Consider the following 12,424-nt stretch of genomic DNA (forward strand, 5'->3'; position numbering starts at 1 on the left):
TGGATGCTTATCCTCATTCTGCAAGTACAAATTCTGAGATGCATCAGGGTAAAGGAATTTAAAATTAGTACCTTTTCCCCCTACTGTTAGTTGCCTTTTTTAAAACTTCAAATATATATAGAAAAATACCTTAGTGGAACGGCTTTGCAATTCTTTCCAATAGCCAAATCCCTCTTCTGCTTTTACCCTGGTTATAATACAGTGACTAGTTCATGCCACAGGAAATGTTGCTTTCTTCATCAGATGAAGATCATGGTGAATTACTAGGAGATGCTTAAGCCATACAGCATTTGGGAGCATTTGTCTGATGTTGAACACTTGTGTGTTGAGGCTTTTCTTTTGGCCTAAGGATGAAGACTGGTATTGGAAACACTGGTGCTTCTGAGATACAGACTGGGGGGGAAAAAAGGCATCCCAGGCCAGTTTCTGCTACCAGTTACTAGTAAGTAATTTGTACTTTCCAAGTATTGTACGATTTAGCTTAAAGCAGGGAGTAGTTTGCAGATCTTAGGGGCCCAAATTTTGGGAGCGCTGAGCTTCCAAAAAAGTTGAGCTGTGTGTTTCTGTTCCCTCGGGGGTTAGGCCTGTATGGCCTCTCATATTGTGAAGTGTTGCTGATGTAATCCAGGGTGGCTTTGGGCAGTCTTCACTCTCCCTTGGATAAGGCCTAGCAATGTGATAGAGTTAATTTTTTTCTAGGTTCTCATTTTAACAAGAATCTAGTAAATGTATTGTCAGGTAACTGAGATAGTTCATGGCACCCAAATGAATTGTGGGGGTAACTAAGCCAGTCTAAATCAGTCATTTAAAGACTGAGGTGTTTGGCTCCAGAGGAAGGTGCTTTCAGGTGTCTTTTGCAGATGGACTAATATTTAGGCAAACAGTTCTTGTAGCGTATGTATGTCCTGGCTATGTTCCTGGAGAATGTACCTCCAGATCCTGGGTTCCGAAGGTGCTGCTTGGGTTAGAGGACAGTGGAGTGACTTTCTCCCATTAATTTCAAAGTGCCACTTGATGCTCATCTGCATCTTTGACACTTACACAGCATTTTATTTCATATTTTGCTGGCCTTCTCTGACGACTTTAGCCACATTGCCAGGTGTTTTTCCTATCCTTCTCCTAGGTAGGAAGCTGCCTACCTTGCTTGTCCTCTTAGTTAGCTGTTGGAGTCTGGCTCCTAGATGCTCTCCAAGGTGTTACCCAATGATGTAGCTCAGAGGGAGCTGCAAGATAATGTAGACCCAAGGTCAAGCAACAGCAAACACCAAGCCCTGCTTTACCAGTGTTGTGTAGCATCCTTTTGCAGCTTTGTGTGCTGCTTTACTGACAGGGTCTACAGCAAGACTGGTTTTGGCCAAAGCTTTCCTGCTTTCCCTTCAGAACATGCTGCCTCATTAAAATAAATATTTTGTTAGAATTTATTTGAAATACTCAACTGGCAAAACTCTGATGTGATTCAAAATCAAGATGAAGCATTTGCCTTCAGCAGTGTTTCTTGTGGTTTCTTTCTGTTCTTTTATGTAATGATTTTGTTTTTATGTGATCCAGGAGCTTTCAGTAAGTATGTTTGTGCCAGTGCTTCAGAATGGGTTTCCATCCTCCCAGCCCTGGATTTCTGCTCTGGGAGGCATTGAAGTGCTTTCCCGATTCAGGACACAAACAGCAGTCTCAAGTTGCCACCTGTTTTAGTTTAATCTCAGTTCTGTAAGTAGCAGAGAATATGCTGATGGCTGGATTTCTGTACACTTCAATCTCTCCTTGGCATTTAATTGAATGATTTCTCTTCTATGAATTTATTTTCAGGGTGATGCTAACATGACCCACCAAAATAAAACCAAAAAGCCCAAACCCTACATTTCTCTGCTTTAAAAGTTAATATTCAGAGACAGCAGTGACTTGGCAAGGAAGCTGTGGAGCAATGAGCAGTCATTAGATGAACATGAGGAGCCGTGTTTTGAGGCAGGGAGTGCATTAGAAATGAGCATTTCACAACAGAGAAATGTTTGCCAGGCCCAAGTGTTCAGTGTCTGTTCTTGCTGTAAATTTCTGCCATGCCACTTAAATATGCAGTCTTAGCTATGAGGACTAAAATGTAATTCACTCCTAAAAGGAATAGAAATATTAATTGTATATTGGATTCTGTAATAAGTTTAAGCAGAATGCACTGTAGGTTTATTGAAGGTTTAGCAGTAACTTTGCTGTTTCAATTACTGCTCCTGAAAATTTTATCTCATTCTATTGCTATAACTATTACAGTTCCTCTCCCCACCCCTGTGCGATGGGGAAGAGAATCGGAAGAGCAAAAGAACTTGTGGGTTGAGATAAGCACAGTTTAATAATTACAATAAAAATAATTGTAATAATAATGATTATGATAATAACAATAATGATAATATAATAAAATGGAAAAGGGAAAAAAACAGAAACAAACAATACAACCACTCACCACCTGCCGACTGACACTGCCTGTCCCTGAGATGTGATTGCTCCAAGTTAACATACTGGACATGACGCTACATGATATGGAATATCCCTTTGGTCAGTTTGAATCTGCTCTCTCTGGAAGTATGTACAGATATACAGACTTTGGAAAAGTTTACTGCTGTGTGTGAGCTAAGATTGGCAAACACTGGGCAGCCTAACAGGGTTATTTTTTAGTACACTTTTCTGTAAAAAGGTTATCCCTTGTCAAACTGAAAAGCTATTCACCATGCTAAGTAGACTAATTTTATCATCAGCTTTTAATCTTGCCACCTTTCCATTATTTAGCTGTGATACCGCACTTCCACTGCTAAATCTCTGGGATTATATACAAAATAGAATAGCTGGGTTGCATTTAAATTAAAGTGAAAATGTTTCAAATGTTAAATATTGCTGTGTAGGTATTCAAGAAGCAGGTGTGATTTCATTACTTATATCCCCAAATAACATATGCAAAACCAGATTGAGGCACATTTAAATGTGCCATATACACTCAAGGATAGCTCTTCAGGCTCCCCGGGGGGAGTGAATTTTGTGCGGCTTAGGGAAAGTTGTTCATGACAACTAATTTTGCGTGAAGGAAGCATTTAGGAATGGGCTTTCCAACAATGATCATTATGCAACTGGTCCTAGTGGTTGTGTTGAGGTGAGTAGGCTGGCTGACAGGGTGCTGCTGTGCCCCTTGAGGTGGCAGAGCTGCTTCTGGAGGAGGTCTTCAGGCAGATGGGTGCTCTTGCTGGTATGCACGTGGCTTCTCTACTAACTTAAATGTTATTTCTCTACAGGTTAGGCCCCTGCCACTGCACTTTACTCTAAAACAAGATTTCAGATTTATTTGTGCTGGATTGCGCGTTAGCTATTGCAGGCACTACATCTGGCTGTCACTGGGGGGCTCCTTGGTAATGAAAGCAACGCTGCTCCAGCAGTTCAGGTGACAGTGCCAAGCACTGGCCGCTTATGAAGTGCGAGGTGACATTCACATCTGGGGGGAAAGCTGGGCTGCTGGGGCTTTCCCTCCCTATGTGAATATAGGTATAATCCGTATTTGCTTACAGAGCGCAGGGCAAGAGTTTACATGTGCAAATCCTGCTCTGCACAAGGTTTTGTAGCAGACTTTCTCTTTAAACATGGTACAGGCTGCTGGGTTTTTCAGGGGATCTGCCTGTTCTACAGTTTGGGTGTTTTTTGTAACCTCACACATGGGACTACATGTAAGTGCACCACATGTGCTTAATTTCACCATGCAACATGTCAGTTGAGGATGGGAATGGTTTCCTAGTTCATGTGCCATATGTTTTAATGAATGCTAGAACTCTTAGTGTTCTCCTGCACCTACTGCTCTGGGTGCCTCTTTCTGGACTGTGCTGAGCTCTTTTTGGGATGCGGGTGCTGTAGCAAACAAGTAGTATAGCTCCTGTAGAGAAGGACTTCTCAGGATGCAAACACAAGTGCCCTCAGCAGGGAGGGATGCTAATGTCTGCTAATCTTTATTTCTTCCCTCAGGAACTGGGGTCATGTGTCTCCTTCCAGCCTTCAGCGGATAAAAACAATCCAAGCAGAAAGGTAGGTTTAATGGCGTGGATGGGAAGGTGCGATAAGAGAGCAGAGGGGGCTCTTCATTTTGTCCTAAAAGTCCTCTAATTGGGGTTGGTTCTCAGCTCCAGGGTAGTGTCAGTCCAGCAATAACTTACTTTGGGTGCAATCATACAGAGTGGGTGTTTAAGGTGGGTTTAGTTGGTCTGAGCAATGGTGCATGCCCTCCCCCTGCTGAATGAAATACTAGGTGATATTCAACCCAGGTAGAAGGCACTTGCCATTTCCAGTGGCTTCACCGGAAGGCCGCACTTCACTTGCTGAAAAAAACATGTCGTCTTGTGCTGGTAGTTCATTTTAAATGCACTGTGCTATAAATGGAGATGTCGGATCTCCTGAATAGCTGCAGGTGGTTCCTTATGGTGTGGTTACCTGTGAGGCTTTAAGGACCAAGCCTGTTTTCATATAGGTGCTGGCACAGGGTGATGCTGGAGATGTGGCTGTTAGCAAGGGATGGAGCTGGCTGCACCATGGTGCCCCGCCTTGGCTCTTCCTGCTGCCAACACCACACCTGGGTACAACAGCATCTGCCTCTGTGGCTTGTACCTACACCCTCCCAGGAAAAGCTCTCCAGCAGCCAGCAAGTGTGGTTCAGGGCTGCCACAAATGCCTGGCTGTGAAAACTCAGTTTCCCCTGGCTTAGGTGAGCCTTTTAAATAATTTTATTTGGGGTCATTTGTGCCCTGCTTACCACATATTAAAAACAAAAAGTTTATCTTGCATCCTACACATGCAAACAGGCAAAATCCAAATAAAAGTGCCATGGTAACAGGCAATACAGTCTGCAGTGCTGCAGGTGCTGTGCCGACAGCTGCCCTAGGTAACTGCTGTGCTTTGTTGACAAAGCATGGAGTTGTGAGCCTTGCTCTAAATATTTGCCAGAAAGTTTGCTTGGGAATGGTGAATACTATGACACAGGATAGCTAAAAATAGAGCTCTCACTGGTAATTTTTTGGTCTTCGGTTTCACAGTGTGAGATGTGATTTTCAGAAGAGCTGTACACCTGTGTTCTCCCCCAGTTCAATCACAGCATCTTTGCAAATCAGGCCTTTTGTGCCTCCCAAAATCAAGTTCTTAAATAACACAGAAGACAGAATGATGGGATAAAAAAATAGACCTTGAAGTCCTACTAGCAAGGGTACTATTATGGGGGCTGTTATGCTCCATGCTTCATCTTTGAGTTCACTGAAGGGAGATTGGAAAGGATGTCTCACCTTTCTGTATGACTTGGGGAACTAGGTTCACGGGCTTTCCAAATTCTTTGTGCCAAAGAGAGACAGACTCACCAAGAGGAACAAGTGGGCTACTGTGAACCACAAGTGACTTAATCCTGCCCTTGCTGAAGTGAATGGCACAACTTGGTATTGCCTGTAATGAGGGTGAGAGCAGGCTGTGAGGCTCTAGCAAACCTTACCCTAATTAACTAACTGCTGCCTTAATGTTTCCCAGGAGCTCTGCAGTGTGCTGTGGGAGACCACTTGATCCTGAGCCTTTGACAATCATGTTCTATACCTCCTGAGAGGTGCGTTAAAAAAGCTTTTTTTTTTTTAAAAAAAGCCTTTTGTTTTGGGAGCCCTGGGAGCCTGTGGTAAGGAGGGTGCTTCTTGCTCTGCACCAGAAGCCCTGCTGAGGTGGCAGAGGGCTCAGCTTTGTTTTGCTGTGGGCTGGCATGAGCTGCTTTGTCCTGCTGTCCCTCTGTTTACCAGGAGTAGCCCTTCCCCTTCAGGCCTGTGGACAAGGGCCCTGTTCTCATAGGGAAGGGTCAGGCTTTGAGCTGGAAAGGGGTGTAGCACCCTTAAATTTTTCTACTAGGGGTGAAAACTTCAGTTCCTCAGAGCAGAGCCAAGTGACTAGTGGACTTCAGGCCATTAAGGCTTGAGGGTGTCTGGTTGCATGAGTGGGATGCAGGTTTGGGAGATGCAGGAGTGTGTACCAGCATCAGGTCCCAGGTGCTGGGCTGAGGGTGTGTAGAGCTGCTCCATCTTCAGGTCCATGTCCAGTCTGGCCAGGTATGTTACATGGCCTGCTGTGCTCATGCAGGTCACTTGTGTGGGGATGGAGATCATCCCTGCTGTCTGAAGGAGGCTCTTCCTGGATGGCTGGGGGAACAGGGACAGTGGTAGGCTACACCTTTACCTGGGACATGGGATTCACTGTACAAGATGGTAAACAGTGTGTTTTGTGGGGTGTTTGCAACCTTAGCACTGGCCCTGGGTGCTCCTTTACTCCCAGGTGAGGGCCTCTATATCTATGCTTTCAGGAAAATTTGAGCCTACATGTCAAATGAGCAAGACTTTTTGAACTCCTGACCCTGTAAGAATGGCCTGGAGGGTATGGACTTCTGATTCACACTTGACTAGCAATGATCTATCTGATCATGTAGGATAACCTTGCTGGAAGCATGTATGGGTGGGGAGTTAGTCTGCCTCTTCCACATGAGGAATGCATGGATCTTTTATTGCTGTCTTTCACGGAGTGCAGATTGTAATAAAAGCTGCTGTCTCAAAGCAGAATGCTCTATTTCTCTCTGCATGTTGCTGTTTATTTTGATGGTGTTTCAGTAACTATGAAATACCAGGTACTCTTTCAAAATAATGGTTTCTTTAATTATTTATACTTTCAGAATCAAAGAAGGTTTTATTTTGTCTAGTTATGGTAACAGCTGGATAAGCCAGATGAGCAACTGCCATCAGAGGAACCGTGATATTTCTAACAGGAAGTTTATAATTAAAATGAGTCACCATCATGTCATTTGTGTTACCCAAACCCATGTGTCTGAAAGATATTATTAGCTTTATCTTGCATTATAGGGCTGTGGCTCCCACCACAAGGCTCAAGTTTGCTAAAGCTTGGTTTTGTTGTTAGCTCTGCTTGCAGTGCTGATGGCTGGCAACAGGACTTGAAGCATGGAAGCAGCAGGTCAGCACTGAAGACAGACAGTATGCACCCTTCGCTGGGGTTTCTCTGTGGGTATGGCCCATCTGGATGATACTTCAGGTACAGTAGTGACATGGCTTTTTGGGTGTAGGTTCCTGAATTGTTGTTTTTTCTTGGAATCATAGAATCATTAAGGTTGGAAAAGACCTCTAAGATCATAAAGTCCAACCATCAACCCAACACCACCATGCCTCCTAAACGATGACATGAAGTGCCACATCTACACTGTTTTTGAACACTTCCAGGAATTATGACTCCACAACCTCTCTGGGCAGCCTGTTCCAATGCCTGACCACTCTTTCAGTGAAGAAATCTTTCCTAATATCCAATCTAAACCTCCTCTGATGCTACTTGAGGCCATTTCCTCTCATCCTATCATTATCTACTTGGGAGAAGACCAACACCCACCTCACTACAACCTCCTTTCAGATAGTTGTAGACAGTGATAAGGTCTCTCCTCAGCTTCCCCTTCTCCAGACTAAACCCAGTTCCCTCAGCTGCTCCTCATAAGACTTGTTCATTATCTAGACCCTTCACCTGCTTTGTTGCCTTTCTCTGGACACACTCCAGCACCTCGATCTCCTTGTACTGAAGGGCCCAAAACTGAACACAGGATTCGAGGTGCAGCCTCACCAGTGCCAAGTACAGGAGCATGATCACTTCCCTACTCCTGCTGGCCGCACTATTCCTGATACAAGTCAGGCCTTTTTAACCACCTGGGCACGCTGCTGGCTCATGTTCAGCCAGCTGTCAGCCAGCACCCCCAGGTCCTTCTCTGCTGGGCAGCTCTCCAGCCACTCTTCCCCAAGCCTGTAGCGTTGCATGGGGTTGTTGTGACTCAAGTGCAGAACCTGGCACTTGGCCTTGTTAAACCTCATAAAATTGACCTTGGCCCATTGATGCAGCCTGTCCAGGTCCCTCTGCAGAGCCTTTCTACCCTCAAGCAGATTGACACTCCTGCCCAATTTGGTGTCATCTGCAATCTTACTGAGGGTGCACTCATCCAGATTGTTGATAAAGATATTAAATAAGACTGGCCCCAGTACTCAGCCCTGAGGAACACTGCTTGTGAACAGTGGCCAGCTGGATTTATCTTTGGTCACCACAACTCTGGGCTTGGCCATCCAGCCAGTTTTTTACCCAGTGAAGAGTACACCTGTCTAAGCTATGAGCCTCTAGCTTCTCTAGGAGGATACTGTGGGAGACAGTGTCAAAGACACTACTGAAGTCCAGGTCCATAACATCCACAAGCCCATAATAAACCCCCTAAGACCCCTGGTACAGAATCATAACATAGCTTGTGTGGGAGTGACCTTTAAATGTGACCTAATACAAACTTCCTGCAGTGAGCAGGGACATCTTTAACTAGATCACGTTGCTCAAAGCCCTGTCCAACTTGATGAATGTTTCCAGGGATGGGGCATCCACCACCTCTCTGGGCAACCTGTTCCAATGTTTCACCACCTTCATTGTAAAAACCTTCTTCCTTGAATCTAGTCTGAATCTACCCTGCTTTCATTTAAAACTGTTTTTGTCCTTTTGCCCTTTGTCCTATTGCTACTGGTCCTGCTAAAAAGTCTGTGCCCATGTTTCTTTTGGCTCCCTTTAAGTACTAGAAAGCCGCAATAAGGTCTCCCTGGATCCTTCTCTTTCCCAGGCTGAACACCCCCAGTTCTCAGCCTTTTCTCACAGGAGAGCTGCTCCATCCCTCTGTTTTTGTGACCCTCCTCTGGACCTGCTCCAACAGGTCCATGTCTTCCCTCTGCTGAGGGGTCCAGATTTAGACACAGTACTCCAGTTGTGGCAGTCCAGTGAAATTCCCACCGACTGGAAAAGGGGAAACAGAACCCCTGGTTTTAAAAAGGGAGAAAAAGAAGACCCAGTGAACTACAGGCCAGCCAATCTCAGCTTTGTGCCTAGCAATATCATGGAGCAGATCCAGAAATCATGCAAAGATGCATGGGAAATAAGGTGACAGCCAACATGGCTTCACTAAGGGCAAATTGTCTGAAAAATTTGGTGGCCTTCTGTGATGGGGTTACAGCATTGGTGGATAAGGGAAGAGCAACAGATATAATCTACTTGAATTTGCAAAGCATTTGACACTGTCCCATATGACATCTGTGTCTCTAAGTAGGAGAGACATGGATTTGACAGATGGATTACTTGGTGAATAAGGAATTGGCTGGATAGTCACACCCAAAGAGTTGCAGTTAACAGCTCAATGTCCAAGTGGAGATGAATGACGTTCTTCAGGGGTCGGTATTGGGACCACTGCTGTTTAACATCTTTGTTGGCAACATGGATGGTGGGACTGAGTGCACCCTCAGCAAGTTTGCTGACAACACCAAGCTGTGTGGTGTGGTTGACATACTGGAGGGAACAGAAGCCATCTAGAGGGATCCTGACAGGCTTGAGAGGTGGGCCCATGCAAACCTCATGAAGTTCAATAAGGCTGAGTGCCAGGTCCTGCCTGTGGGTTGGGGCAGTCCTGCACACAAGTACAGGGTGGGTGGAGAATGGACTGGAGAAGGACTTGGGGGTGTTGGTTGATGAGAAGCTCAACATGACCCAGCAATGTATGCTTGCAGCCCAGAAAGCCAACGGTATCCTGGGCTGCATCAAAAGAAGTGTGACCAGCAGGTTGAGGGAGGTGATTCTCCCCTTCTACTGCACTCTTGTGAGACCCCACCTGGAGGGCTGTGTTCAGCTCTGGGACCCCAACATTAGAATGACATGGACCTGTTAGAGTGAGTCCGGAGGAGGGCCATGGAGATGACCAGAGGGCCAGAGCATCTCTCCTGTCAAGACAGGCTGAGAGAGTTGGGGTTGTTCATCGTGGAGAAGAGGCGGCTCTGGAGAGACCATATAGCAGCCTTCTAGTACCTGAAGGGGGCCTACAAGGAATCTGGAGAGGGAGTTTTTACAAGGGCATGTAGCGATAGGACAAGGAGTAATGGCTTTAAACTGAGAGAGGGTAGATTTAGGTCAGATAAAAGGAAGAATTTTTTAATGATGAAGGTGGTGAAGTACTGGAACAGGTTGCCCTGTGAAGTTGTGGATGCCCCATGCCTGGCAGTGTTCAAGGCCAGGTTGGATGGGTCTTTGAGCAACCTGATCTAGTAGAAGGTATCCCTACCTACGGCAGGGGAATTGGAACTAGATGATCTATAGGGTCCCTTCCAACCCAAACCATTCTGTGACTCTTAAAAGAGTGGAGTAGAGGGGCAGAATCACCTCCCTTGGCCTGCTGCAGCCACAAGAGGTTCTGATATCTTCTATATCTGTTCTCAAAATCAGCTACTTGTTGATCATTGAATCATAGAATGGTTTGGGTTGGAAGGGACCTTTAAAGGTCATCTATTTCAACCATTAGAATTACCATTGTAATGAGCAGGGTCATCTTCAACTAGAAAAGTAAAGACTTATCAACTTATCAAGAGGCTTCCTCTACTGTCTGCAAAAAGAGTAACTTCCCAGAAAGCAGTCACACTTCCATGCTGTTAATTTTAATTGGGAAAAGTGTATAACAAATTAAGTTACCCTTAAAACTCTGATTTCCTCAAGCAGTTGCTAATTATCATAAAAACCTACTGCCCTCAGTCTTCTATTGACATGGTACCGATAATGCATGTTCTTAAACATGACATTGTCAAAGGGATATTTATTCATCTTGGGCAGAGCTGCTGGCATGCAACAGGCATTTGACATTGTGACAATCAAGTGCCATGTGTGACTTGTCCTGGGGTTAATTTCAATCTAAGTTTCCATGCCTACAGCAGAGAAATTTTTATCTGGGCTTGTAACCCAGGGTCCAGATAGAGTTGATAAACGAGATGGGGCAACTCATCTGACCAGTGTCATATGCTAGTGTCCAGAAGGATGGAACGTGCTTGAAATGCGACTGTTTCTTTTCATGGACGGCACAGGCAATCCTGATGATTAACCTCTGTATTGGCATTTACATCTGGTCAAATGAGTTCTAGCTTTACAGAGCTGGAATCTTATCACATCAATGTAGCTGAAGCCCATGGGCTTTGTAGATGGGATTCTCAGTGCTGCCTGGCTCCTGGTCCCTACCATCATGCTGGGGTCCAGCCTGTCCTCCCATTCTCTCTTTCATGCCTCACACAACCATTTCAAGACCTTTGAACAGGCACTCTGCTGCTTAGCCCCTGGGGTTATGTGATTGCTGGAGAGTGGGTGAACCAAAGGAGGCCAGCTTACAGTAGTACTCAGGACTGTGAGGAGCAGGTAGAAATGGTGCAAGCCCCTACAGCCAAATCCAGCCCTGACCATCTGCCTGTTGTCCTGGGCTTGGAGCTACTGGATCCTGGTTTCAACAAAGGTAAATAGAGAGGCATAGAGAAGACATTCATGTGACAACCATTTTGATAGGAACAAGAGCATCGTAATAGTTACTGAAATGCAGTCATATACATGCTCCTTGCATCGCTTCACCTGCCAAGTTCACGAGCGAGTGCCTGTCTCCTGAATTTGCCTCTTTTGTTGCTGATCTTGCCTGTTTTGCTTTGTTTTGTGCCTGTGTTTATTTCCTCTTTGCATAACCTGTTTTCCCTCTGTCTCTCCCTTGTGCTTGCTCCCTCCCGCCTTGCCCTGATGTTTTGGTTGATATGGTGTCAAGGCAGCTGAATTGAAGAGCGCAAGTGGTGTGGTGTTCGTGTTGATTTTTTTTCTGTTTGATGCTTGTATTTGCAGAAAGGGGCTGAAAGAGAAGAAGGAAGTGGTCTTGGAGCATCTCTGCCCAGGTGGATGCAGGCAGTCCTGAGTTTGCATGGAAAGGATCCTCAAGCTGTGTCTGTTTTTGTGCAGGCTGGTGCCCAAGCTGTGCAGCAGCTCCTGTGGGCACAGACACCACCTATAGGAACTATAGCTCTCTAAACAAAACCTTTCTCCTGCAAGAGCATATGAGAAAGGCAGACCAAAATTTAGGTCATGCCTAATCTGTATCAAAGATTAACTTCTTGAATGGATCTTTATAAGCATGTCATGGATGTGAGGAGCCCATAATAAAATCAGATGAAAGTAGTAGGTATTACGGATGTAGATAATTTATGTTTATGTATTTACTAAAATATGTAAACATTTATATATTTTGTGATCATTATTAACCCTTCATGTGATGACTCTAAACAGAGCCTTCGTATAAGCATTCCTGCAGTCTAACAGTGGCCTGCTGCTTACAGAAAAATGTGTTTTCTGTGCTTTCCTGCAGTAACAGTGTCATACTGTCTGTCATTCTCTACTTTTGCTTTTTTTTAAATTCTTTACTCACTTCTCTGACAAGACCTCAAACGGAGAATTCCCTCTGTTTCTTGGCTGTGAATATATTTGACAGGTCCTTGGAGAAAAGAAACTCTAAAATTTGTGATTTTTTTTTCCCCCTTCTACT

The 12,424-nt window shown here is 44.9% G+C and overlaps 1 long non-coding RNA gene across 1 annotated transcript; it reads left to right on the forward strand.

The window, feature by feature from the left end:
• The first annotated feature begins 3,843 nt into the window (after nucleotides 1-3,843).
• Nucleotides 3,844-12,063, forward strand: LOC135312892 (uncharacterized). The gene is made up of 4 exons (XR_010372514.1): nucleotides 3,844-4,044; nucleotides 5,524-5,596; nucleotides 6,940-7,071; nucleotides 11,731-12,063. It is a non-coding gene; the product is annotated as an uncharacterized LOC135312892 (long non-coding RNA).
• The last annotated feature ends 361 nt before the right edge of the window (nucleotides 12,064-12,424 follow it).

Source organism: Phalacrocorax carbo, chromosome 3 (assembly GCF_963921805.1).
Source record: "Phalacrocorax carbo chromosome 3, bPhaCar2.1, whole genome shotgun sequence".
NCBI lineage: Eukaryota > Metazoa > Chordata > Aves > Suliformes > Phalacrocoracidae > Phalacrocorax > Phalacrocorax carbo.